At 61.6% G+C, this 23,110-nt stretch overlaps 1 pseudogene across 1 annotated transcript in view; it reads right to left on the bottom strand.

The window, feature by feature from the left end:
• Positions 1-21,830, bottom strand: part of LOC308640382 (phosphatidylinositol 3,4,5-trisphosphate-dependent Rac exchanger 1 protein-like) — a 37,048-nt pseudogene extending 15,218 nt beyond the window's left edge. The window contains exons 1-15 of the transcript XR_014024328.1: positions 21,701-21,830; positions 21,272-21,379; positions 20,757-20,826; positions 19,042-19,117; positions 12,778-12,850; positions 9,957-10,099; positions 8,474-8,566; positions 7,665-7,813; positions 6,161-6,246; positions 4,270-4,406; positions 3,736-3,847; positions 3,286-3,473; positions 2,931-3,092; positions 2,139-2,348; positions 1,245-1,518 (exon numbers count right to left, since the gene is read on the bottom strand). The product of XR_014024328.1 is annotated as a phosphatidylinositol 3,4,5-trisphosphate-dependent Rac exchanger 1 protein-like (transcript). The remainder of the gene's footprint in view (positions 1-1,244; positions 1,519-2,138; positions 2,349-2,930; positions 3,093-3,285; positions 3,474-3,735; positions 3,848-4,269; positions 4,407-6,160; positions 6,247-7,664; positions 7,814-8,473; positions 8,567-9,956; positions 10,100-12,777; positions 12,851-19,041; positions 19,118-20,756; positions 20,827-21,271; positions 21,380-21,700) is intronic.
• Positions 21,831-23,110: the final 1,280 nt, after the last annotated feature.

Raw genomic sequence — 23,110 nt, 5'->3', positions numbered from 1 at the left:
AGGGTCACAACTGGCCCCGCTCTGCAGGTGAGGAAACCGAGGGTCAGAGAGGCAGCCTGAGGTCACACGGCCAACAGGCCAGGAGTAAAGCCCGGGCCTCGGGCTCCTGAGCCTGCAGCCGCGGCCTCCACAGAGAAGTCCCCACCCATGAGGCAGAGAGCGCGACAGGACCTCAGGAGCCTGCAGCAGGGGCGCAGCACGAGGGGGTCCACCTGTCCCTGCAGCCCCCCCTCCCAGCCCTGAGGATTAAGAGAGCCTCGAGAGCAAGTCACCCTGTCCATCCCCGTTGTGACTCTAGCACAGGGCTCTTCAGCCTCCGATCTCCCCCAGGGGCAATGTGCCTTGCAGGGGATACTGGACGCCGTCTTGAGATGGTCTGGGTTGTCACCACAAGGGCAAGGGGTGCTAGGGCCTCTGGGGGATAGAGGTTGGTGACGCTGCCACCCACCCACAGTGCCCAGGGCGGCCCACAACACAGAATGACCCACCCAAAATGCCAACAGGCTCCAGGAAGACGCCCTGACTTAAGGTGACCATGTGCCTCTCACTCTGCAGAACGGAATCAGCAGTTCCTTAGACCCCTTAGTACCTGGTCCCTGCTCAAGTGTTCCTGACACTCTCAAAATCGTCCCCTCCAGGCAGGTGATGTACTACTTCATCTCCTAGAGGGCCACATCCAGGAGGGCCCCAGCCCCATCCAGAGGCTGCTTCTGGTGGCTGGTCTCCAGGGTCCTAATGGCTACGTCCTGTCTCCTCCCCCACATGTTTGCTGAAGAAAGGGGTCACTGTCATGCAGAATGGCCCACCTCTGGCCTGCCCATCCCAGAGGTGCCATCAACCCTGCTCTGCCCCACCCTGCTGCCCTGCAGACACTCAGTGCCCACCCTTGGCACAGGGGGTGCTGCATGCGCCCTGCTGTGTCACAGCAAGGGGGACCTCAGGCCCAGCTCTCTATCTTCCTGGGATGTTAAAAGAACAAAGATCCCAAGGCTTTCACCAAGTGCCTCGGCCTCCCTGAGGAGGCTGCAGCACTCACTGCTCTGCTGGAAGGGTACTATGGCCCCCAGGGGCATCTGGCAATGTCTGTAGACACTCTGGGTTGTCACCTTGGGGGTAGGAGTGCCCCTAGCATTTGATGAGCGCAGCCCATTGTGTATAGGACGGCTCCCCTCAACAAGTTCACTCCCCTGCTGTGGAGTGAGGCCGCGGCCCCACCGCCCCCGCGGCCCCCCGCCTCGGCTCACCTGTTGATCTGGGTGACGTACTGCTTCATCTCCTTGAGGGCCACATCCAGCTTGGTGAAGAGCTGCAGGTAGGCGTCCTGCACCTCACGGTCCTCCTGCTTCAGCAGGAAGCTCAGGCCCCGGTCCTCCTGGCCCAGGGCCCCGCTGGGGGGCCCGAGGCTGTCGTTGAGAGCCTGGCCGTTGGGGTCCCCGTCCACAGCAGGCAGGCACTTCCAGAACGGGGCAGCCATGGTGGTGATGCAGTGCTGGGTGTAGGACATGGGGTTCAGGTGGCCTGCAGGGGAGGAGGGCAGGCGGGAGGTCAGCGAAAGCAGACCCACTCCCAGAACTCCGGGAGAGGGAACTTCCCTGCCAGAACTTTCTTTTTCTTTTCCTTTTTTTGGCGGTACCAGGGATGGAACTGAGTGCCTCGTGCAGGCCAGGCAAATGCTCTACCACTGAGTTCTACCTCAGCCTTTTTAATTTTTTTTTTTTTTTAATTTCGGGACAGGGTCTCACTAAGTTCCAATGCTGTACTCAAACTCTGTGATCCTTTGCCTCAGTTTCAGGTGCACACCACAGCGTCCGACTGCCCTTTTCAGAATCTTGATCCACTAAGTTTCCTCAAGAAGACAGTTTCAGTTTGATGCTAATACACCTTTAACCACGGTTGGCTTTTCCTGTCTGGAAATGCAGACATGGTGGCTGGCACACCAGCAGCCATACTCCACCATGAGGCACCCTGAAAGTTAGAGACCCCTTCTAGAGATGGTGACGCAGAAAGATAGAAGGCCCTGGACTCCTAATGACCACGGAGCCACCATTCTAGCCTGGACTGTCGGCCCCCAGACACGGTTCTGTTGAGGTACCAGAGTGTGAGTCTAAGCACCACCTCTAACAGATACAAGCAGGTACCTTGCTCAGGGTCAAAGCCGATGAGGGAGGGCTTGCGTCCGAAGCGAATGCTGAAGGACCTGCCCACCTAGGGGTGGTCTTAGGGTAGGACACCTCCATGAGGTTGACGTGGCAGTTGGTGGGGCAGAAGTCCAGGCCGCACAGGGGGTGGGGCTCTAGGGCTGCCTGCTTGAAGGCGGGTCTGACCCGGCTCCTCAGCTGAGCTGCAAACTGAGAACAGAGGGGGCACGGACCGTGAGCGGGGACAGGGGATTCTGGGCCACTCCTAGGAAGCAGGGCCTCCGAATGGGAAGCACTGCCCCCACACTGTCCCTCCTGGGCCAGGCAGAGGCCGGGGCGTGGAGGCCTCAGGACTTAGTTGCACCCACTTCTCCACGTCAGCTGCTGCACCTAAGCTGGCCTCAAGGAACCATCTCTCCTGGCTCAGTTCTGAGGTTCAGGCAGGGCTGCCTTCCCCCCAACAGGGACTAGGACAGGGCCAGCAAGAGCTCCCTCTGATAGCGCTAAGGCCAGAGCTATGAGGGCCACCACCTCACGGCCCGAGTGTGAAGCCACGTGGGGAACAAAACCGAGGGACGGAGAGTGGCCGTACTCCTGCAATAGTGTCATATCCGATTGAGAGCCTGGATACAACCATGCCTGAAGTTCACCTCTGTACTCTTCAGTGACAGAAACCCATAAAATTTCCTGTTTAAGCAAAGTTGGACTGGAGTTTGACACTGACAAAAAAAATACCCCAGGTGAGGTCCCACGCCTGGCAGCCAGCGGTGGAGACCTCTGGGGCGCAGCTACATTCTGGTAGCAGGCGATCCTCGGGCCGATGCTCTCCAGCTTGGTGTCACAGATGTTGCGGAACTCGAAGTGGGGCATGGTCACGATGGCGCTGCTCCTGGCCATGAGCCGTCCGCAGTTCTGCACAAAGGCGCTGTCCTCTGCAGCGAAGGCCTCCAGGACCTGCAGAAGCAGCAGTGGCCGCTGAGCACCCACTGAGCCGGGAGGGTCCAGGCTCTACCAGCACCCCAGGTCAGGTCCGCTGCGGCCATGCTGCAGACTCAGGCTAAGGGACAAGTCGCCTCCTCGGCCCATGGCCGCCAGGTGCAGGGACAGGGACTGGACCTCGGGTTCCAGGAGGGCCCCTGCCCAGCACCTTGGCGGCGAGGCCGAAGCAGCCGCGGGGCTCCACGATCCTCTCCAGCACGTGGCACTTGACTCCAGCCGTGCTCACGTACTCGTACACCACGCCGTGCTCCAGGCTCACGTTGTCCACCGTCAGGCTGACCACCGGCCCGTCCTCGCGCAGACTCAGCTGTGGGCCCAGGGACAGCAGGGGCCAGGCTGGAAGCCAGGGGGCAGGCGACACTGAGGAGGGCGCCGCACCACGCAGCCAAGCCCTGGCACCGGCATGCAACGGGAGCCTCAACTCAAGGGCGGCCGGAGCCCGTTCCACGGCGCTGGCTGCCTCTGCTGCCTGCTGCCGTCCACCCCGCCCTGGAAGAGCCTGCCCACCTGCCCCCCACACCCAGTCCCACAGGTGGGCAGGACACTGGCACAGAACAGGACTCCGCCCTGTCCCTGTCGCAACCCTGCCTCCCCCTACCAGAGTCTGGCTGGTCGTCCTCCAGGGCCCCCAGGTCCTCTCCGGGGGTCTCCTGGCTGGCTCGCGCCTCCTGGCCGTCCTCATGGGTGTGGTAGATCCAGTGGTAGAGGCCCTGGGAGGAGCCGCTGTGAGAGGGACGGCCAGGGAGGAGGGGACGGGGCCAAGGGGCCACCCGCTCAGCTCTGGGCCGGTTAGGGACACTGCCCTAAAGGAGCCTCCAGATGTCCCTGGAGCTCCCAAGGCCCCCGGGAACGCCCTGCCCTCAGCCTGGATGGCGCCCGCCCCACCACTGCCAGGGGAGGGAGCCTTGAAAAGTGCCAGCACCCGAGTCCCCAGGCCAAGTCACAGTCTGGCCGTGGACACCCAGACAGACAGCAGAGGGGGTGGACGATGCCACCCTGCCCAGAGCCCCTGTCCGTATCCCAGAGCTGGGGACCCAGGTGGGGGGTGGGGCCAGTCCTCTGGTGCCCTGGGCAGAGCCCCCTGTGCTGCCCGCACGTCTCCCCAGGGGGGGCACCAGCCCCGGCCGCTCACCAGCGCCTCCTCTCCACGACTCCGGAATGCCTGGAAGTGCTCCAGGACCTCCTGGGCACCCTCGCTGGCCACGTTGTTGCCGTTGACCTTCAGGACACACTGGCCGGCACACAGTCCAGCAGCCATGGCCTTGGAGCCTGGGGGAGGAGCGCTTGAGGCAGGGCCAGGGCGTCGGGGTGCAGCAGGCAAGGCAGGCCACCGGAGGCACCTGGCCACACCTCCCCCTGGAGCCAGCAGTGGCCCCCGAGTGCACAGAGTGGGACCTGGCACCCCACTTCACAGAGGGGACAGCTAGCCAAGGCCACACACAGAGGAGCCGGGTCTGAATCCAGGCTCAGGTCACGCGAGAGCTTCGTCTCCCTCATTGCCCTGCACAACCCGTGGTCCTGCACCAGGGTCAGCCCGTGTGGCCAGGGGAGCAGAGGCTCAGGAGGATCGGCAGCCTCGAGGCCACCTGGCCAGAAGCCGGGCCTCGAGCTGGCGCTACCAGTTGCCAGGTGCACCTTCCTCCCGCATCCCCTGGGGCCTTGGGGACAATGTGACTTGCAGACAAAGACTGAGATTCTGCCTGTGTGGGCAGGTGACAAGGGCACACCCTGCTGTCCACGGAACCATCATTCAGGACTCCTCCACCTGCTGGGCTCAGGGTCCTCACTGCTAAGAGGGGACGAGGATCAAGCCACTCACAAGGTTCCTGAGACACCAGGGAATTGGCACAGGAGGCATCCAGCACCGAGCCCGGCTCTGGGCAAGGGCTCGGGAACATGGCAGCCTTGCTGGGCTTGGCTGGTTCGCCCACTGCTACGGTGTAGACCTGGAATGTCCCCAAAGGCCTGGACCCAGCTGGGTGCTTTCTCAGAGGTGGAGAAAACACGAAGAGCCGGGCCAAGGGGGTAGCCCCAGGCCTGTTTTGAGACAAGGTCTCACCAAGTTGCTAGCCTTAAATTTGGGATCCTCCTGCCCCAGCCTCCTGAGTTGCTGGGATTATAGGCATGTGCCACCATGCCCAGCCAACCTTTCCTCCATGTAGGGTGACAGTCTTGAGTATTTTGTTATAGTAACGGAGAGCTGCTGGCACACTGATCACTACACGCTGCGGCTGCTCCAGGGCAGGGCTTCTCCCCTGCACTCCCACCACCTGGGCCAGGGAGCTCGGCTCTGTAGGGCCACCCTGGGCACTATGGGGTGACAGCTGCATTCCGGTCTGCCCTAGAGGCTAATGGCACATCCTCCCCAGTTGTGACCACTGAAAACATCTCCAGTCCTGCCAGATGTCCTCTGGAGATGGAGGCAAGTCACCCGCAGTCACAGATTACTGCTTCAAAGATAAATCAGAAGCTCACTCTAAAATGCTCTCCGTTTCTCGGGAGCCCTCTGTTCACTTTCTCAGTGAACAGATATTAGAGGTATAACTCTGACCTCAAAAGTGACCTTTAGAGTTTAGAAGGAAGCCCTGAGATACAATGCTGGGCCCAGTCCTGCAGACCTGCCCGTCTCCTCTCCAGGACAAGGCGCTGCAGAGAGCAGAGGCCTCCAGCTGGTGGCCCTGGGGCTGCGGCATGGCTCTGTGGGACCCTGACTTCTCCTGACACGCCCAGTCTGGCTCCAGGGCCAGTCCCTGCCCCGCAAGGCCGAGCCTGGAGAGCGCTGCCACTTCAGGGACGAACAGCGCCCGTCACCTTGCCGTGGTCCCCAGGGCTCCCTGGTGTCTCTCAGGCTGGTCCGCCCACGTGTGCTTAGTGTTCCCAAGTCTTAGCTTCAGGAAGGGAGAAAAATGCCAATGGCACCCGGGTCGGCAGAGCTGGGTGCACGGGTCCCCACGACTCTGAACTCCGGGGACACAGACAGCCCCAGCCCAGAGCTGCTGCTGGTCAGCCAGGCTCCTGCTCACCTCTCCCCATGGCGAAGACATAGGGCGGGGCGGCTCCTCGGATCTGGAAGCACAGGGCCTCTGGGTGGTCGGGGACTTTGATGGTCCTGCCGCAAGCTCAGTGACAGGGTAAGGCCATAGGAAAGCAGCATCCTTCCCCATAACCTGGGGCCACCTGGGGGAGCCCCTGCCTCTAAGGCTTCTGGGAAACTCAGCCCAAAACAAGAGCAGCACCAGGCAGCCCAGTCCCACATGAGGGGACATGCCAGTTACCCAGAGTCCACGCCACCAATCCTCAGTGGCCAAGAGCCCCGAAGTTCCACAGGCCTGCCTGCACTGCCCCCACACCCAGGAGCCCTGGAGGCCAGGCCAGCACCCCCGTGGACATTGACTCAATTATCGTAGACGGCAGGGTGAGAAGTGGCCCAGCACACCTTGGTGTTGTCCCCCCAAAACACCCACCAGTCCCCTAGAGAGGGGTTGGAAAGCCCGAGTGTCAGACACGCTGGGGCCCGTTCTCGACCACAGCAGAGAGGGGCCACACCTGCTAGGCTGGGCAGCAGGCGTCCTTTGTCCTGGACACGCCCACCCAGGCTATGTCCCCAGGCCTGCCTTTATCCCTCCTGTTCTGGCACGTCCCCTCGTGTGCCAGATAAAGCCATCCCCTAAGCCTGTTCCAAACCCCAGGTGCTTCCGGAAGTCAAGCAGACGGCTGGCTCCCCTTTGGCCAGCTCCGCCACCTGCACGGGCCAAACCGTGCTCAGATCTCCCTGAACGAGCTGGCCTTTTACTGAAACTGTCACATCAGAACGCCCCCCTCCCGGCAACAGAGCGCTGGCCTCAAATAAAAGAGAGGCGTAGACACCAAGCATGACTTTTCCATGGACGACTCTCCCCTGTACCTCATCTGTCCCGCCGCCCCTCCCTCTCCCCCTGTAGCCCCCGCACCCGTCGGAACCTCCAGCCGCTCTCCATAGGGCTCACCGTGGCGCAGGGCCCCACAGGCCTGGCCGCCGTGTCCCGCTGGCCTCCCCCACCCGTCCGCACCCCTCGGCCTCCCTGCTGGGCCTCACAGCTGCCAGAGACGGCCCCACCACAGGCCCAGGCACCGCTGCTTCCTCTGCCTGGAGCCCTGCTCCCCCAGAAGTCCCCATGAGGAGCCCTGGTGACCTCTCTGCCCACCTTATCACAGTCTAAGGCCAGCTCTGTGCGTCTCCATGGCTCACTCGCTGCCCCAGCTGGGGACGTATCTCACGCCCCGACCAGTGTACTTCTGTCCCCTGCTCTGTCCCCCACTTGACCAGGGGCCCATGAAGGGCAGGAGCTGCGTCCATGCTGACAGGGCCGCATGTCAGGCCCACGCCCCTCGGCCCAGCCGAGGCTACTGAAGAGCAGGGGCAGCATGTCCCATGGTGGCTTCAGTGACGGCCACCCCCCAGGCCACAGAGCTCCCACCCCACCAGCCCCAGCACTGGTCCCTCCTCAGCATGCCATCAGGCTGGGCACCAGGCCCGGGGTCACTCACTCTTTGGCCTTGGTGGCCACCAGGAGGCGCAGGGGGCGGCGGGAGCAGAAGCACTGGTTGAGGAGGGACTCCACCTCTGAGAAGGGCCGCAGGAACACCAGGTCCTCGTTGATGGAGTAGATCCTCCTGCCCACCTGCAGGCCGGCCATCTTGGGGGCAGCAGAGGACAGGCGTGTGAGTGCAAACACTGCCATCCACAGTGAAGGGCCCTCCCTGTGTTCCTCAAGGACAGGGACAGCCCAGCGGGCCAAGGCGGCTCCCCCAGGGAAGCCCTGCAGGGCGCGGGGCCTGGGTCTGGACCCAGCTACAGGGGCCACAGGTGGCCTGCCCGGCTGGGTGGAGCAGGGGGTCTAACAGGGTGGCCACCTCGTGACTGCCCCTCACAAAGGGCTTTGGGAGCCTGGGCTGCCTGGCCTGGCAGCTGCAGCCCCACCTCCCCACCCAGGAGAAGCTGCGAGTCTGGGGCTCAGATCCCCTCCCATTCCTTCTCCTCCAGACCAAGCCCAGGGGACAATGAGCTCCTCCTGCTCGAGCCACCAATATTTAGGTTTTTTATCTTCGCAGCTCATTCCAAAACTGATTCAGAACTTGAGTGTGTCCTGGGCCTCCACACAGCGCCAGCAGGGGGCGCTGGTGGGCCGCACCAGGACAGCGCCGAGCGGCCAGGGCGTCCGGCTCCCTAGTACCTGCAGGGGTCCTGGGCCCAGTTTCCCCATATGGACAAGAGAGAGCACCAGCCCTCGTCCCCAGACCTGCTGAGCTGCCCTCCCACCTGCACAAGCCCCTGCCAGAGCAGCCCTGGGCCTCACCTCGGCCAGCGAGCCCCTCTGGACCGACTTCACCACCACGGCCTTGTTCTTCTCCTCGATGTCGAAGCCGTAGTCCTCCTCCTGGGGCAGGATCTGGGGGCCCGAAGCAGACCCGGTCAGGCAGGAGGTGCCCAGGGCACCCCACCCTGATGCCCACAGGACTGGGATCCTGCTGTCTCCTCATGCCCCAGGGCCACCAGGGTGGGGTGCAGATGAGGGGCCTGCAGCACAGCAGCCAGACCAGGCCAAATACAAGCCCCACCTGCACACAGTAGGCACCTGAGGTGAGGGCACCACCTGGCTCCCGCCAGAGCCTGGTGTGTGTTCAATCTGTCACCCCTTCCTCCTGCAAACCCAGGGACAGTCCCCTCTCTACACGCTGTCTCCCCATCCACTGGCATACCATAGGTGCTCAATAAATGACTTAATGAATAAAGCAGACCCAAGACACCCAGCCCCATGACTGTGGGAGTGGAAAAGCAGCTCAAGGAGCAGCAGCCCTCTACTGCTGGAAGCAGGTGCTGGGGCTCCTGGGGACACAGGGAAATGGGCGCAGCCATGCAATAACATCCAGGGAGCCGCGCTGGTTAGACACGCCAAGCGCTCCGTGGGTACGGCAGACATGCTCACCAGCAAGATGGACTGGACTGTCCCCCTCTGCAGCTGACCGCAGGGGAGGGCCAGCCCGGGATCAACCGCAGACCGCAGTGCAGGGCTGTGAGCACCTTGAACTACAGGACAGCAGCTAAGGGCCGGGGCCTGCCCTGGGTGGCTGAGGGCCACACTGGAGCTGAGGGCTGGACATGGGAGTGGGGAAGGACCCCAGGCAGCAGCCAGCGGGCCACGGCCCTGAGGCACTGAAGGGGAAGGAAAGGGCTCAGGTGGCTGGGGCCGGGCGAGGACAGCACCGGAGGTGGAGGGGAGAGGCAGAGTCCCCTAGGCCACGCTGAGCACTTGCAGCCCACCCTGGGTGTGACAGGAGCCCCGGAGAGGAAGGAGAAATGGAACCCACAGAAGGCACTGAGTGTCTCCACACCAGGCCGACTCCAGCTCTGACCTGGGCAGGGTGAGCGACCCGCTCTGAGCCCCTGTCCACCACCCGCTGGGACCACGCATCTGGAGGGGCTGGTGCTCACTGGTGGACAGAGAAACAGGATTTGGGGGGCTAGGCGGGTCAACTTCCTGCAAAGCTGTGAGACCTCCCTGAATTGCAGAGCTATCGACAGCCACCGAACACAGGTAGGCGCCAGTCTGAGACCCAGGCTCTGGGGGGCAGGGAAGTGGCTTTGGGAGGCCGTCCCCGGGCACAGCGCCAGGCTGCAGCAGCCGGGAAGACAAGTGGAGCTGGAACTCAGGGAGGGCACTCAGCACCCCGGACCTGTGTGAGGAGGGCGCCTGGGCCATGCAGTGACCTGGCCTCCGGCCACCTCCAATCCCACAGGAGGCCTGGGAAGGACGGTGCCCGGGCCCAGCCTGCTCCTACCAGCAGCCGCTTGGCCAGGATGTTCTCCACCAGCTTGAAGTCATTGCGAAGCTGTCTGTTCTTGCTGTTGGTCCCCTCCATCTCCTCGTCAGCGTGGAAGCGGAAGTACTGGGACTCATCCTTGAACTCGCTCTTCTCCAGCACTGCAGACACAGACACACAAGCCACGGTCAGACTCACAGCCACACGTCAGCCACACTTGCCACCTGTCAGCCAAGGGCTGGGCTAGCCCCACACAGGTTTGGTGTGTCCCAAACCCCCTGGCTGCTCAGGGTGTGACGGGCGTAAAGGACTGCGGAGCCCTCTGCGGATGGGACTCTGACTCGGGAAAGAGTAAGCCAGACCCCTACCTCACACCACACACCAGGACTCCTGGGGGTGGAAGACCTGCTTGTGAACAGTAAAGCCACAGTCGGCCAAGCACACGCACACTACCTCGGGGCTAAGGCAGGTACGGACACAAACCAAGGGGGTCGGCAAACTGAGGCTCCAGGACCCACGTCTGGCCCACTACCTGTTCCTACAAATAAAGTTTTACTGGAAAGAGCCCCAACACTGTCTGCAGCTGGCAGCTCTCCAGCCACAATGCCAAGGTTGGACAGGTGTGACAGGTCACAAGGCACACAGGGCCTAAATTCCCACTATCTGACTCTTTACAGAAAAAAGTGCTGACCCCTGTACCAGGATGAGCCAGGAAAATGCACACAAGAAACCAGATGCAGCCCGAGGCCATGGCTTAGGGTCACCAGGCACCTCCGGGCCAGGCCTCTGTGGCTGTGCTTAGCTCGTCTACCCCTTGGGCAGATGGAAAGGCTGTTGCAGCCCTTCCACAGGTGGAAAGACCAACGCCCAGGCCGATAGACAAATCCGTCCAGGTCAGGGTCAGCAGCCGCACTGGGGCCCCACGCAGGCCCCTCCTTTCCCTGTGCTGCCCCCCGGGCCTGTCAGCGAGGGCTGGGTGAAATAAGCCAGGGGAATCCGGCCTGTGAGGTTCAGGTAGCCAGCTGCCTAAGGTTAGCGGGTCCCTGCGGCCAGGAGAACCAGCTGCCTAGATGCACCCCTAAAGACGGGGAATCTGGTGGCGGAACAGAAGACAAAGGAAGTGTTTCCTCTTCCTAGTCCCCAGGACACTTCGCCAGGACCCTACCTGTCTGGCCACCATATCACCTCTTTGGAGAAAACAGACACACAAATTGCTACTTCCCCCAGAGTGGGGAGCCAGGAGGGCGGGCTGGCTTGGCCTCTACTGTAAACACGAAGCTAGAAAATTCCGGGAGTGGGAGGAGAACGCAGTGCTGTGTCCTGCTGGCGTGTCCCGAAAAGGCAGGGAATCCCCAGGTGAGGCCCAACTTACACCTCTCTGTGGAGGCCGCTGGCCAGGCTCTATGAGCCACACAGACCTGGAGTCAGGTCCCCTGCTTGGACCCTTGCTGACCCTGACCACATGCACGTCCAGCCTCATCCACAGGGAAAAGAGCAGACAGCCTGTATTGGCATGAGAGGGGTCCAGCCTGGGGGTACTTCTCTGGGACAGCTCAGCTCCACTGCAGGAGGTCCCGCCAGCCCCACTCTGTGCCTGCCCTGCACTTGGCCAAGGCCGCAATCCTGGGCTTGGGCTCTTTTTCCTATTTTAGCCTATTTTTGAGGTCGTGGCAGGGACAGGAGAAAAGGGCCGCACCCTGCAATTTCCCACCCTCCAGAGCGTCCAAACTGCTGGGACCCCCCTGCGGAATGTCCTCTCCCAGCAGCCTTCCTGGAATAGCAGCAGGGGTGGACCCCTAATTACCCTCACCCACAAACAAGTGGTCCGGCCCAGCTGGCTGGTGGGCGAGCAGAGCTGTTGGGAGGCCCCAGGGGCACAAGGGCAGCTTCTGGGCACACTGAGCCAGGGCAGATGGGTGACCTAGCCTCACGGGGGAAACGAACAGCAGGAAGCAGCCCGGACCCCATAAACCATGGCAGATGGCAAGGCCTCCCGGGAAAGCTGGGGAACTGAGGCCCAGCGGGGAGCCCCCCAGAGGCAGGTCCCGCCCCGCCCACCAGCCAGAAGGCAGGCCTTGGGGCTGGAACACGGTGGCCGCCCCTGGTTCCCTAAATAAAGTCTGACGGCACAGGGCCATGCCCAGCTGGTTCAGTGCTGTGTGTAGCTGCTTCTGTGTTACAAGGGCAGAGAGTGGCTGTGACAGGGACCCTGTGGCCCGCAGAGCTGAGAGCACTTGCCACCTGGCCCTTCAAGAGAAAGTTCCAAGCTGAGTTCATCAGAAGAGCGGCAGCTGGGGAGGACCCGGCCGAGGGCCCGAGGCCTAGGGTCTCCTGACCCAACACTCTCCCACCTCTGTGCCACCGCCTGGCCCTAGCCACGTGGCCCTGCCCTGGACCTCCACCAGGCCCCTGCCCCGCCCCACAGACTGAAGCCAGAAGGGTCTAGAAGAAACCCAAGTCACCACGTCCCTCCTGCTCAGAACCTCTGGGGACTCCTGCCTTGCTCAGAGTGAGAGTCCAAGGCCTCCTCACTTGCACCACCTGGAACGATCCAGAAGATGTGATCTTTCTGATTGGGACACACACAGAAACGACTGGGACCTGTTCTGCTCGTTGCTGTCCCCAGGATCTAGCACCGAGCCTGGGACACAACAGGCACCGGCTGGAGAAGAGCAGAACCATGAGTCTGGAAGGCCACGTGGGCTCAGCCACAGGCAGGAAGGCCGCCTTGACATGGGCCCCCGGAACGGCGCAAGGGGCTGGCGGGCAGCAGGAGTCGCGCTCTGAGTGATGGGCGAGGCGGGCAGGGAGGGCTGGGCAGAGGCCGGGGAAGGGTTACCGTGGTGCATGAAGCCGTTGTTGCACAGGCCCACGCCGAGCGCCACGGCCTCCTCTCGCGTCTGGCAGTCTCCCTGGCATGGAACAGAGGGGCACAGTGGCCTTAGGTGAGCTGGCAACTCTGAGCCACATCCCGCCAGAGCCACCGCCCACACCTCCTCATCCACGCTGCTCCTCTAAGTCCCCTTCCACTTGAGGCTTTGTCCCTGCAACTAAAAACTTGCCAACTGACACCATCAGAACCAGGGGATGTGGTTCCTCTCAGGGCCACCTGGGCGACCCGTCTCCCCCCGGAAGCCTGGAGAGGACAGGCCAGTGCGCAGGGCACTGTAGGGTTCTGTCCCAGCCGACCCTCCCTGGCAGACATCCTGAGCAGGACCGTGCTCAGGACACACCCCCACCCCAGGGCCAGACAAGGAGTCACCATCCTGCGGGGCCACAGGAACCTCCCTGCCCAGGTGCGGGACACCTGAGGGGTGGGGGCAGGACAGGAGGCAGGTGTGTGCTTCTTCCCAGCAGCGGCCCCTGAGGTGGTCCCCGGGGCTCCCCCTCCTCAGACTTCCCTGGCGCCTGGCTCCCAGGTCTGCCCCACCTCCTCCCAGGGAGCCCTGTCCCCTGCCACCACCACCCCCGCTAAATTATCCAACATCATTTCTGTTGCCTGCAACCCAGATAATCTCAATACAGTGGCGGAGAGAGAGTGGAAGGGCAGCGAGGGACTTGGGCAGAGGACAGCAGGACAAAGGCCCAGAGGTGGGAAGGAGAAACCAGGAGGAGCAGGGCAGCCAGGGGAGCAGCCAGGCGGGGGCAGGGGCCTGGAGCCTTGCTGTGTCCCCCTGGGGACAAGGCTGCAGTCCTGAAGTCTGTGGACTGAGAAAGGAGCTGGGGAGGGGGTCACTGGCAAGAGGCCCTCCAGCCGCCTCCCTCCCCAACAACTGGCCAAGGAGCGGCAGAGGGTTCTGCGGCCCTCCCTGCCAGCAGCCTGGGGTGAGGAGGGCATTTTCCCAGGTTCAAGGGACACCGCTGCTCTATCAGAGGTGGCTGCTGCTGAGCACAGGCCAGGCCCTGAGCAGGTGGGGGCAGCTCTGGCCTTGGGTTTACTGACCCAGCCAGACAGTGCTAGAGAGCCAGTGAGCTCAGGCCCAGCTGAGGGAGGGCCCCAAGGGGCTGCAGCCCAGGCAGCCACCCCCAGCTGCCAGGATGGCAGGAGGGACATCCAGGGTCCAGGTGGCACAGGCCCAGCTCAACACCCAGGCAGGCGGGGCAGCATTTGGCATCCACCTGACTTCTGGGCAGCCTGGGCTCCCCACTCTGAGGGACCTGGGGAAGGTGACCAGCGAGGTCCCTCACCACAGCAGGGCAGACACAGGTTAGAGTGACAGGTCCTGGATTCATCACCTGAGAGCAAACCTGTCATCCTGGGTTGGCAATCACCACTGGGGGCATTTTGTCCCCTGTGGGGAGAGGCACAAGCTAACCAGGCTCAGAGGCCATGTATCTCACTGGGTTCCTCAGCCCCATCCTGCCCACTCACGGCTCACCCTCGGGCTCCTGCCCTGCTGCGCACGCCACTCCTCTGGGGCCTTTGCACCTGCTCTTTCCTCCACCTAGGGTGCCGCCCTGGGCTTTTCAGGCCTCAGCACTCAGTCACCTGCTCTGAGTCCTCCCCTAACTATCCCAAAAGTAGTCCCCAAGCCCTCCCCCACAAGTCCTCCCCAGAAACACCATCCGTCCCTCTCACTGCCCAGCACACTGGGGGCTACTGTAGGGTGGTTAGGGGAAGGACTCAGAGCAGGTGACCGGTGCTGAGGCCTGTTCTGTTTAAGGTCTGTCTCCCAGTAGAATTCGCACCGTGTGGGCAGGGCCCTGGCACTGGCCTGTGCACTCACATGGCCTCACATGGAAGCCCAAGCCTAGCCCTGATGGGACATAAAACATGGAAGGAAGCGGGGAGGGGAGTGGAGGGCCGGGAAGCTGACCTTGAGGCCGCTCTGCAGGGTTCTGTGCCCCTGAAACAGGGGGATCATCCCGCCACACCCCAGAGCTCTGGGGGATGAAATGGGTTCCAGGGGTCCCGCTGGGTTGGAGGCAGCAGAGGTGATGCAAGGCCGTGGGGCAGTGGGAAAGGCCCTCTGCATGAGTCTGAAGGCCCGCGCAGGCCTCTCGTGCCGAGCATGTGCCAGTCTGGGCGGTCAAGCCAGAAGCAACCACCACACCTGAGCTGCCTGACAGGGGAAACTGAGGCATGGCAGGCTGGCTCTCCCCACCACCAGGTCATGGCTGGGGAAACTGAGGTTCAGGGTGGTCGGCGGCCCAGGACTCTGTCCCTGTTCAGCTGTCACCCTCACTCCTGGCCTCTACCTCTCCTGCACTAGCCCTCGCTGCCCATGCTGAGCCCAGCTGCAGTCGGCGCCTGCCATCTGCCTGGGAAGGGAGTTGGCAGAGCAGGCAGGCAAGGTCCTGCCAAGCCACATGGACGTCGGCACACTCATGCCCTCTGAGCCTGGCTCTGTGGCCTGGTCCCACTCGCTCCAGCCCCAGCCCCAGCCCACCAACCCTGTCCCCTGGGCATCTAGGAGCCTGGGCAGCAGGGAGAGGGGAGAGCGTGAGCTCTGTACTGCCCACTGTGACCGCGGCGGTCAGCTGACCTCTCTGAGCTGCAGTGCCTCACCCGTGTTTCTGCCCATCCTCGCCAAGGTCTGCACGCTGGAGTGGTCCACGCACACATGACCAGGGCCACCATCAATACAGGGCATCTTTACAGCTGACCGCAAGGCACCACAGCCCCAGCCTCTACAGTGTCCTACGACTGGTGCCCAGAGGCAAGTTGGGGAACCCCAGCCTCAGTTCCTCATCAGTAAAACGGATCAGGGCTGTACCTTCCCCAGGCCATTCTGAGGGTTAAATGAACTAGGAGGAGAGCAGGTCAGAACTGACCCTTACCCTCAAAACTAAAAGACTCCCTGCCTGGGTAGTGAGTCCAGAGCCCCTCGTGAGCATCAAGGGAGGAATCCTGAGCAATCCCAGCTTCTCTCAGAAATTCCTGTCCATTTACCCACAAACCGGTTTAGGGGACCGTCTGGCCAATGAGAACTAAGCAGAAGACGGTGGGTCAAGGGACAACTGTGAGAAGTTTTCTCCCTAATGTGAAAATTGAAAAAGCACTTTCAAACTGAACTGCTGCTGGCTTTGGGCCATAGTTCATTATAAATGAGATACCTGGAGGTGTGGCAGCCATTTGTGATTGTGAGGCAACTAGCAAGAAGCTAAGAGAACCAAACAGAAAGGTGCATTTCTGGGTGCAAATAGCATTGCTGGGTTCTAGGACCGTGAACTCTGAACATTTAGTTATATAAGAGAAAATGTCTTTACTGTATTAAGTCCAGTTCCTACTATGAGAAGACAAAAGCATTTCTAACTGATTCAGTAGGCATTCAACTGACATTTTGTCCTAAGGAGCAGAATAACCTACAAGTTAGAAATAAGGAGATGTCCAGAGGGAGGGGAAGCCCCCTTGAGCCACTCTATTACATGTTCTCTGTTGCTCCTGCTGAGGTTCCAGGTGGGGATGGGCCTTTGATGTCATATCCTGTCTTGTTGGTTCCAAACACTCCTCAGACCTGCCCCACCCCCAGCCTTTGGGGAAACATCTACTTTTCCCTGTGACACCAGCAGGCTGTCCCCTGGCACAAGTGGAGTCTGGGAAACATGAGGCCACAGAGTCCATAGCAGCGAGGCCCGGGAAGCTCAGAGCCCCAAAGCCAGGGCTGTCTGGGCTGCAGCCAAAGCACCTGAACTACAAAGCAGGCACCCACGTGGCAGCTCACCTGCCCGAGGATCACCTGCCCGAGGCACAGCTGCCCGAGGCTCAACTGCCTGCTGCACACCTGTCCGTGGCTCACCTGACCAAGGCTCACCCGCCTGCTGCACACCTGCCCGTGGCTCGCCTGCCCAAGGCTTACCTGCCTGCCGCACACCTGCCTGCTGCACACCTGCCTGAGGCTCACCCGCCTGTTGCATACCTGCCTGTGGCTCACCTGCCTGTGGCTCACCTGCCCGTGGGCTCACCTGGCAGCCGCACACCTGCCTGAGGCTCACCTGCCTGCCACACAGCTGTGAGGCCAACTCTGCAGACGTCCCCACTGCTGTCTCTTGGTCTCACTGTCCCATGCCCGCAAATCCCCCTGTGGTTTCTTTAGCCTTCTTCGCTGACAGAACTTGGGCCCGCCTCGGGTCCTCCGCAGGAGGCGAGGACTGCACTAAGAGCTACACTCGCCAAGCAGTGACTCCCACCAGGCTGCGTTTTTTACAGGTGGGCAACCTGAGGCACAGATACGGTAACCAGCGGCCCGCCCGAGGTGACGCAGCCAGGAAGTACCAGAGCCAGGATGTGAACCGGGTCTGCCTGGCATGCCTCTGGGCTGACTGCACAGAGTCCCCAGGGGGCAGTGCAGTGGGGGGTTAGAGGCCCTGCGCTTCTAGACAGCAAGTCTGAGCCCAAGGCCACGGTCTTGCAACCCCCCCGATTTCTCGGTCCCACTGTTACAGCAAACACTGAAACACACCCACAGCTCACACTAAGGACATTCTGTTAGCCTGATTTTTTGTGAAGCACTTTTCTAAACCCACTTTTGAAGTTACTTGGTGCCGAGAAACATATAAATTGAGTCTCCACAGCAGTCATCAGTCATTTGCTCAGTGTGAGAAAATCCAGCCAGCAAAACTGTGGTTTTTGAATGGAAGGAACTTTTTATGAACACTAAATTTAACAATTACTCAGGCTGGCTTACAGCTCTGCTCTGCAGCTGGTTTCATGGTTTGGTTTGGCTTGGTTTTAGTACTGAGGATTGAACCCAGGGGCTCTCCACTGAGCCCCACGCCCAGTCCTTTTTTATTTTTTTATTTTGAGACAGGGTCTGACTAAGTTGCTGATGGTTTCACTGAATTGTTAAGACTGGCCTCAATCTGTGATCCCCGTGACTCAGTCTCCTCAGTCACAGGTGTGATGGGTCTGCACCACCAGGCCCAGCTCTGGCAGTTTAACTGGACCTTCGTCCATTATCATGTTGCAGGGTCCCATCTTTTCTCAGACCATGAATGAACATTCTGTGAGCTCCCTGAAAAATTCCCAGAATCAGGCAGAGTTCTGGACGGGGTGAGATGGGCCCAGCCCTATCCTGTCTTTGCCGTGGTGAGGCTGTGCCTCCTGGAACCAGGCCCTGGCCTTTCTGGGCCCCATCCCTCCCCTCTGTAAATGGGTTGAAGGCCACGGTAGGATAGCGGACAAAGCCCAGCCAGGGCCTGGCCAGAGGAAACCCTGTTAAGTGACCATTAATAGGAGCCATAAAGAAGGAAGGACAGGCAGGCGGGCTTGACCGCTGGACCTCAATGGAGCAAACAACTCTGCAGGGTCAGCAAGATTGATGGAGGGATGTCTAAGCCTCTGCTGGCCTCGGGCTTTCTTGAAAGGAAGACCCTGGCAAGAGGCTCCAGTTTGTTGCCAGAGTGTGAGAACCACTTTCTGTTCTTTACAATTACCTGGTCTTGGGTATCTGGATACACAGCACAAGTGGAATAAGATGTGTATATATATTATTTATGGGACCTAAAAACCCAGGAAATTCTACAACTTGAGGACATGTGCTAAGTGACATGAGGTGGTCACAAACGGTTGATATGCTAGGATTTCATTCTCAGGTGGTCCCTAGAGTAGTCAACTCCAGAGACAGAGCCCAGGAAGTGGCTGGAGGGTGGGGTGGGGCTGGAGGGTGGGGCGGGGCTGGAGGGTGGGGCGGAGTTGAAGGGAGGGGCGGGGCTGCAGGAGGGGGCGGGGCTGCAGCAAAGGGCTGGCTGCCCCTTCACAGGTAGAGCTTCAGCTCTGTGGGTGGGGGATGTCTGCAGGACATCAGGCCTGTACTTAATGCCACTGGAGCTGCACACTTAAAAGGTGTTAAGCAGGTAAACTTGCACTATGTGCCCTGGCCACCATTAAAAACACAAATTGGGGCTGGGGTTGTGGCTCAGCGGTACAGCAGTCGTCTAGCATTTGCGAAGCCCTGGGTTCAGTCCTCAGCACCACATAAAAATAAATAAATGTCCAACTACAACTAAATGTGTGTGTATATATATATATATACACACACACAGACACACACAGACACACACACATATTTTAAAAAATAAAACAACACAAGGCTCCACATTCCAGGAAGCCCCCCTCCTCGGGCAAAGCCAGATGCTGGCCGCCCAGGTCAGGGGTCCTCACCTGGGCCAGCAGCCAGTCGACCAGCTTGCTCCCGGGCAGCACGGACTTGTAGGTCTTCAGGTGGTAGTCACGGTCTCTGCGAGGAGGAGGGGGTGACAGATGAGCAGGGGACGCAGTGGGGCCTCCTGGGCTTGCCGAGATCTCGAGGCGCAGGGCAGGGGCCAGGCAGAGGCCCAGCCCCGACCCCACACCTGAGCCACAGTGTGATGTCCCCCCAGGCCTCCCCTCCCCCAGGGCACAGGCACTAGGCTCTAGGGCTCTCTCACTCTCGCCCGAGGACCTCAGCCGGGGCACTGTGCCCTCCGAGGGACCCGTGGGCTATCAGGAGCCGGGGTGGGTGCTGCTGGCATCTTGTGGTGGAAGCCGGGGGCCACGGAACATCCTCAAAGAGGACTCATTTGGCTGAGATGCCTCAGCGCACAGGCCCAGGAGCCTGGGACCCTCACATGAGAAAACTCAGCCTTTCCCTGTCCTTCCCTCTGTTCTGTGTGGCGGTCCTAGGTTCAAAGATCCCGGCTATGGTGACACAGAAGCCCCTCTCTGGGGCCAGGGTGGCCAGCGAGGTCCCCGGGTCTCTCCTGTGAGCCCTGTGGCAGCGGCAGCCCGGACCATCCCGCAGCCTTCCAGGTAGCCCCCGGTTTCCGAGGCCAGCCTGAGAGGCCGAGGAAGGGTCTGGCTGAAGAACTGCTCTAGCTTCAGAACCGGGAGCCCAGCAGCCGCGGTGCACTAGTGAAGGCCCCGGGGCCACTTCCCCAGGCTGTCCCAGGGCAGCAGCAGAGCAGAGGAGCCGGGAGGCAGGACTGGGGACCAGGGTCGGGTACCAGGGACCCAGGAGAGCCGGCAAGAGCTAAGGATGGGGCAGAGGAACGTGCAGCCGGGGTAAGAGTCTGGTGGCCCTGGGACCCTGCATCCACCACTGAAGCTTCACATAGGGAATGATCGCTCGATGGCAATGGCGCCCACAGAGCCAGCACCACTCAAGGCACCTCCTATGAATTTAGCCCCATGGCACCCCAGAGCTGTGAGTGACTCTGTGCCCCTTTTACAGAGGCAGAGGCAGAGGCGAGCGCTGGATCCACCACTCACTCGGGATGGCCCCGGCTGCAGGCCTACGCTGCCCAGCGTCAGCCCTTTTAATTTCAATTCAATCCAAAAAAAAAAAACTTATAAAATAACATTAAGTCAAATTAAAGATCACGTTCCTCAATCTCCATGTTTGAAAATGCCATGTGACTAGTGCTCCCATATGGGACAACGGACACAGGGCACTTCCACCAGTGCAGGCAGCTCTACTGGACAGCAGGGCCCCAAATGAAGTGACAAGCACAGAGCACGGCGGAGACACCACGTCTGAAGGGTGAAGAGCATCCCATGCAGCGGGAAGAGCAAGTGCAAAGGCCCCGGGGCACATCCTGTCATCCCCACTCCAGAGAAAAAAGTCAAGGTACAGGGGGTGTCGAGTGACTGCCCAAGGTCACAGAGCTGGCAACTAGCAGGCACATTCAAACTCAGCCAGTCCCTGGTTCTAGGGTTGACACCCTCTGCCCTCACCGCAGTGCTTCCCAACAACCGCCCACTCCATCCTGTGACAAACCTCCAGGGTAGGTACCGCTATTAGCCCACTTGATAGAGAAGGAAAGTGAGGCTCAGAGAGGTGAAGGTGCCAGCCCCAGGCCACACATCTGAGAAGAGGCAGAAGTGAAGTGGGGACTTACTTGATCACCGGGGTGTGGAGGCTGTGGAGACGGCAGTACAGCCTCACACCCTGAAAGAAGAGAGAGGGGAGTTGGGATCAGGCCACACGGTTCGGGGCCCCGAGGCTGCTGGAGAGTGCAGAGATGGCCCTCAGAACAGAGCAGGGGCTGTCCCGTGGTGCACGCCTGTGATCCTAGGGGACTGGGAGGCTGAGGCACGAAGAGCTTGGGTTCAAAGCCGGCCTCAGCAACTTAGAGAGGCCCTGTCTCAAGACACAGGGGGTTGGGATGTGGCTCGGAGGTCAATGGTTACGGCCCTGGGGTTCAACACCCAGTGCCAGAAACACAACACAACAAGACATCAGGGTCGGGGTGGGGTTGGCAGGGGAAGTGGAGGGGAAGACAGGCCGCTGGACAGAGAGAGGCCTGCTGTGCATGACCTCTGCTGGGTCAGGGTCATGGGTCAGGTGTCAGCTCAGGGTGGAGGGTGGCAACCCTGGACATGATGCCAGGTCATGGGTCAGGGTGGAGAGCACCTGCCTTGGACATGATATCCTCCAGCTCGCTCCGGGCCTTGTATGTGCCATCGTCATAGCGGAAACGGTACATCACCTGCTCGTTCTTGAACTGGTGCTTGTCAGAAACTGGAGGGAACCAGGGACGGCCAGTGAGGCTGGGCACCACCCCCCCGCTCCCCACCCGTGCCCAGTGGGCTGGCTGGCCCCACTTCCCCAGTGCGCAGACGAGGAACGCAGGTCCCCTGCAGCGCAGGGCCACCGGAGACCTCCGGCAGGCCAGGCACCTGCTGAGGAGGGGCCCAGACCACCTGTCTGGCTCAGCCTGTGGGGGGCCCAGGGGTCTCAGCCACACAGCCTCCAAGTCACCCTGGATGCTGTGATCCCTGCAAATCCTGCTAGGCCCAACCTCCGAACCCCAAGCTCTCAGGCCAGGCCCCCCAGCCCCACAGCTGCCCCCGCTGGGCTCCTGCTCCCACCTGGGACCCAGCACCTCTGCCCAGCAGCAGAGGAAGCGTGAGGTGCGGCCCTGAGCCGCAGGTTCTCTGCAGGACTCAGCAAGGGCCTCGCCCTCACGCATGCGAGAGCCACCGCCCTGTGGGCCAGGACGTCCTGGGCCTCATCCCCCGACAGCCCGCTCAGAGGCAGCCTTGCTGCCTCCCTGCCTGCGCTGAACAAGCCACCCTGGCTCGGGCTGCCCCTCACCTTTGGGTACTGGCCTGGGCCCCCTTCCCAGAGACCCCCAGACCCCACTTGGAGATGAGCCACCGCGACAGGTCACCTCCCGCCCTGCTCTCGCTCCTTGGGCACCCACACCTCCTGGACACAGACCTTTACTTCTGGGTTTTATCCTCCCCCAGTGGCAAGGCCAGCTCCCCGGGGACAGGCGGCTGCACTGCCTGCCCACCCCGTGTGGCCAGCACGCCCAGCCTGGCGCTTGGTAACTGCTCGTGGAACACTGAAGCTTGGGCCGTGACCCTCCCCTCTGAAAGGTGGGGGGGGACATCCCTGCCACCACCTCTCCCAGGTGTCCCTGTCTGCTCCTGTCCCGGGGAAAGGCCGGGAAGCAGCCGTGTGAGGACATCCGGGGGCAGGGCGGGCGGGGAAGCGGGCAGCTGCCCAGGAGGGCCCGGCTCGCGGCCGCGCAGTCTGCCTGGTCTGACGCCCGCCCACCGCGGCCAGCCACGCACCGTGGTGGATGATGCCATTCTCCAGCAGAGCCTGGCCCAGGTTGACCCCTTCCTCCGTCTTGCTGATCTCGCCGATCTCCAGGAGCCAGGCCACAAACTCACTGTGGGAACAGGAGACAGGGCTGGGGGCCGGGGCTGGGGGGCTGGAGAGCTGGAGGGCCAGGGCTGGGGGGCTGGAGGGCTGGGGACCTGGGGGGCTGGAGAGCTGGGGGGCTGGGGGGCTGGAGAGCTGGGGGGCTGGGGGGCTGGAGGGCTGGGGCTAGCAGGCCGGGATGGGGGGCCGGGGCTGGGGGCCAGGGCTGGAGGGCCAGAGCTGCGGGGCCGGGGCTGCAGGGCTGGGGCTGGGGCTGGGGGCTGCAGGGCCGGGCCCGGCCATGGGACCCTGAAGCCAGTCAGAACCTCCCACGGAAAGCGAGGCTGGGGAGCCCAGCCTGGCCACCGCTGGAGGCCTGCGCATCTCCCATTACCAATGGCAGAGGGACACATGGCCAGGCCCTGGGTCTGCCTCAGGCTCAAAGGATGGAGCAGTGGACGGATGGGTGGACCAATGAATGGACAGACAGACAAGTGATGGACAGGTGACTGGCAGGCAAGTAGATGGGCCGGTAAAGGAAAGGAAGGTGAGAGGATCTTCCCTTCCTGAAAGGTGCCAGACTCTTCCTGCCCCAGG

The sequence above is a fragment of the Spermophilus citellus genome (assembly GCF_964194105.1).
Source record: "Spermophilus citellus genome assembly, contig: SCAFFOLD_491, whole genome shotgun sequence".
NCBI lineage: Eukaryota > Metazoa > Chordata > Mammalia > Rodentia > Sciuridae > Spermophilus > Spermophilus citellus.
This window is presented reverse-complemented; position numbering and strand designations above follow the sequence as displayed.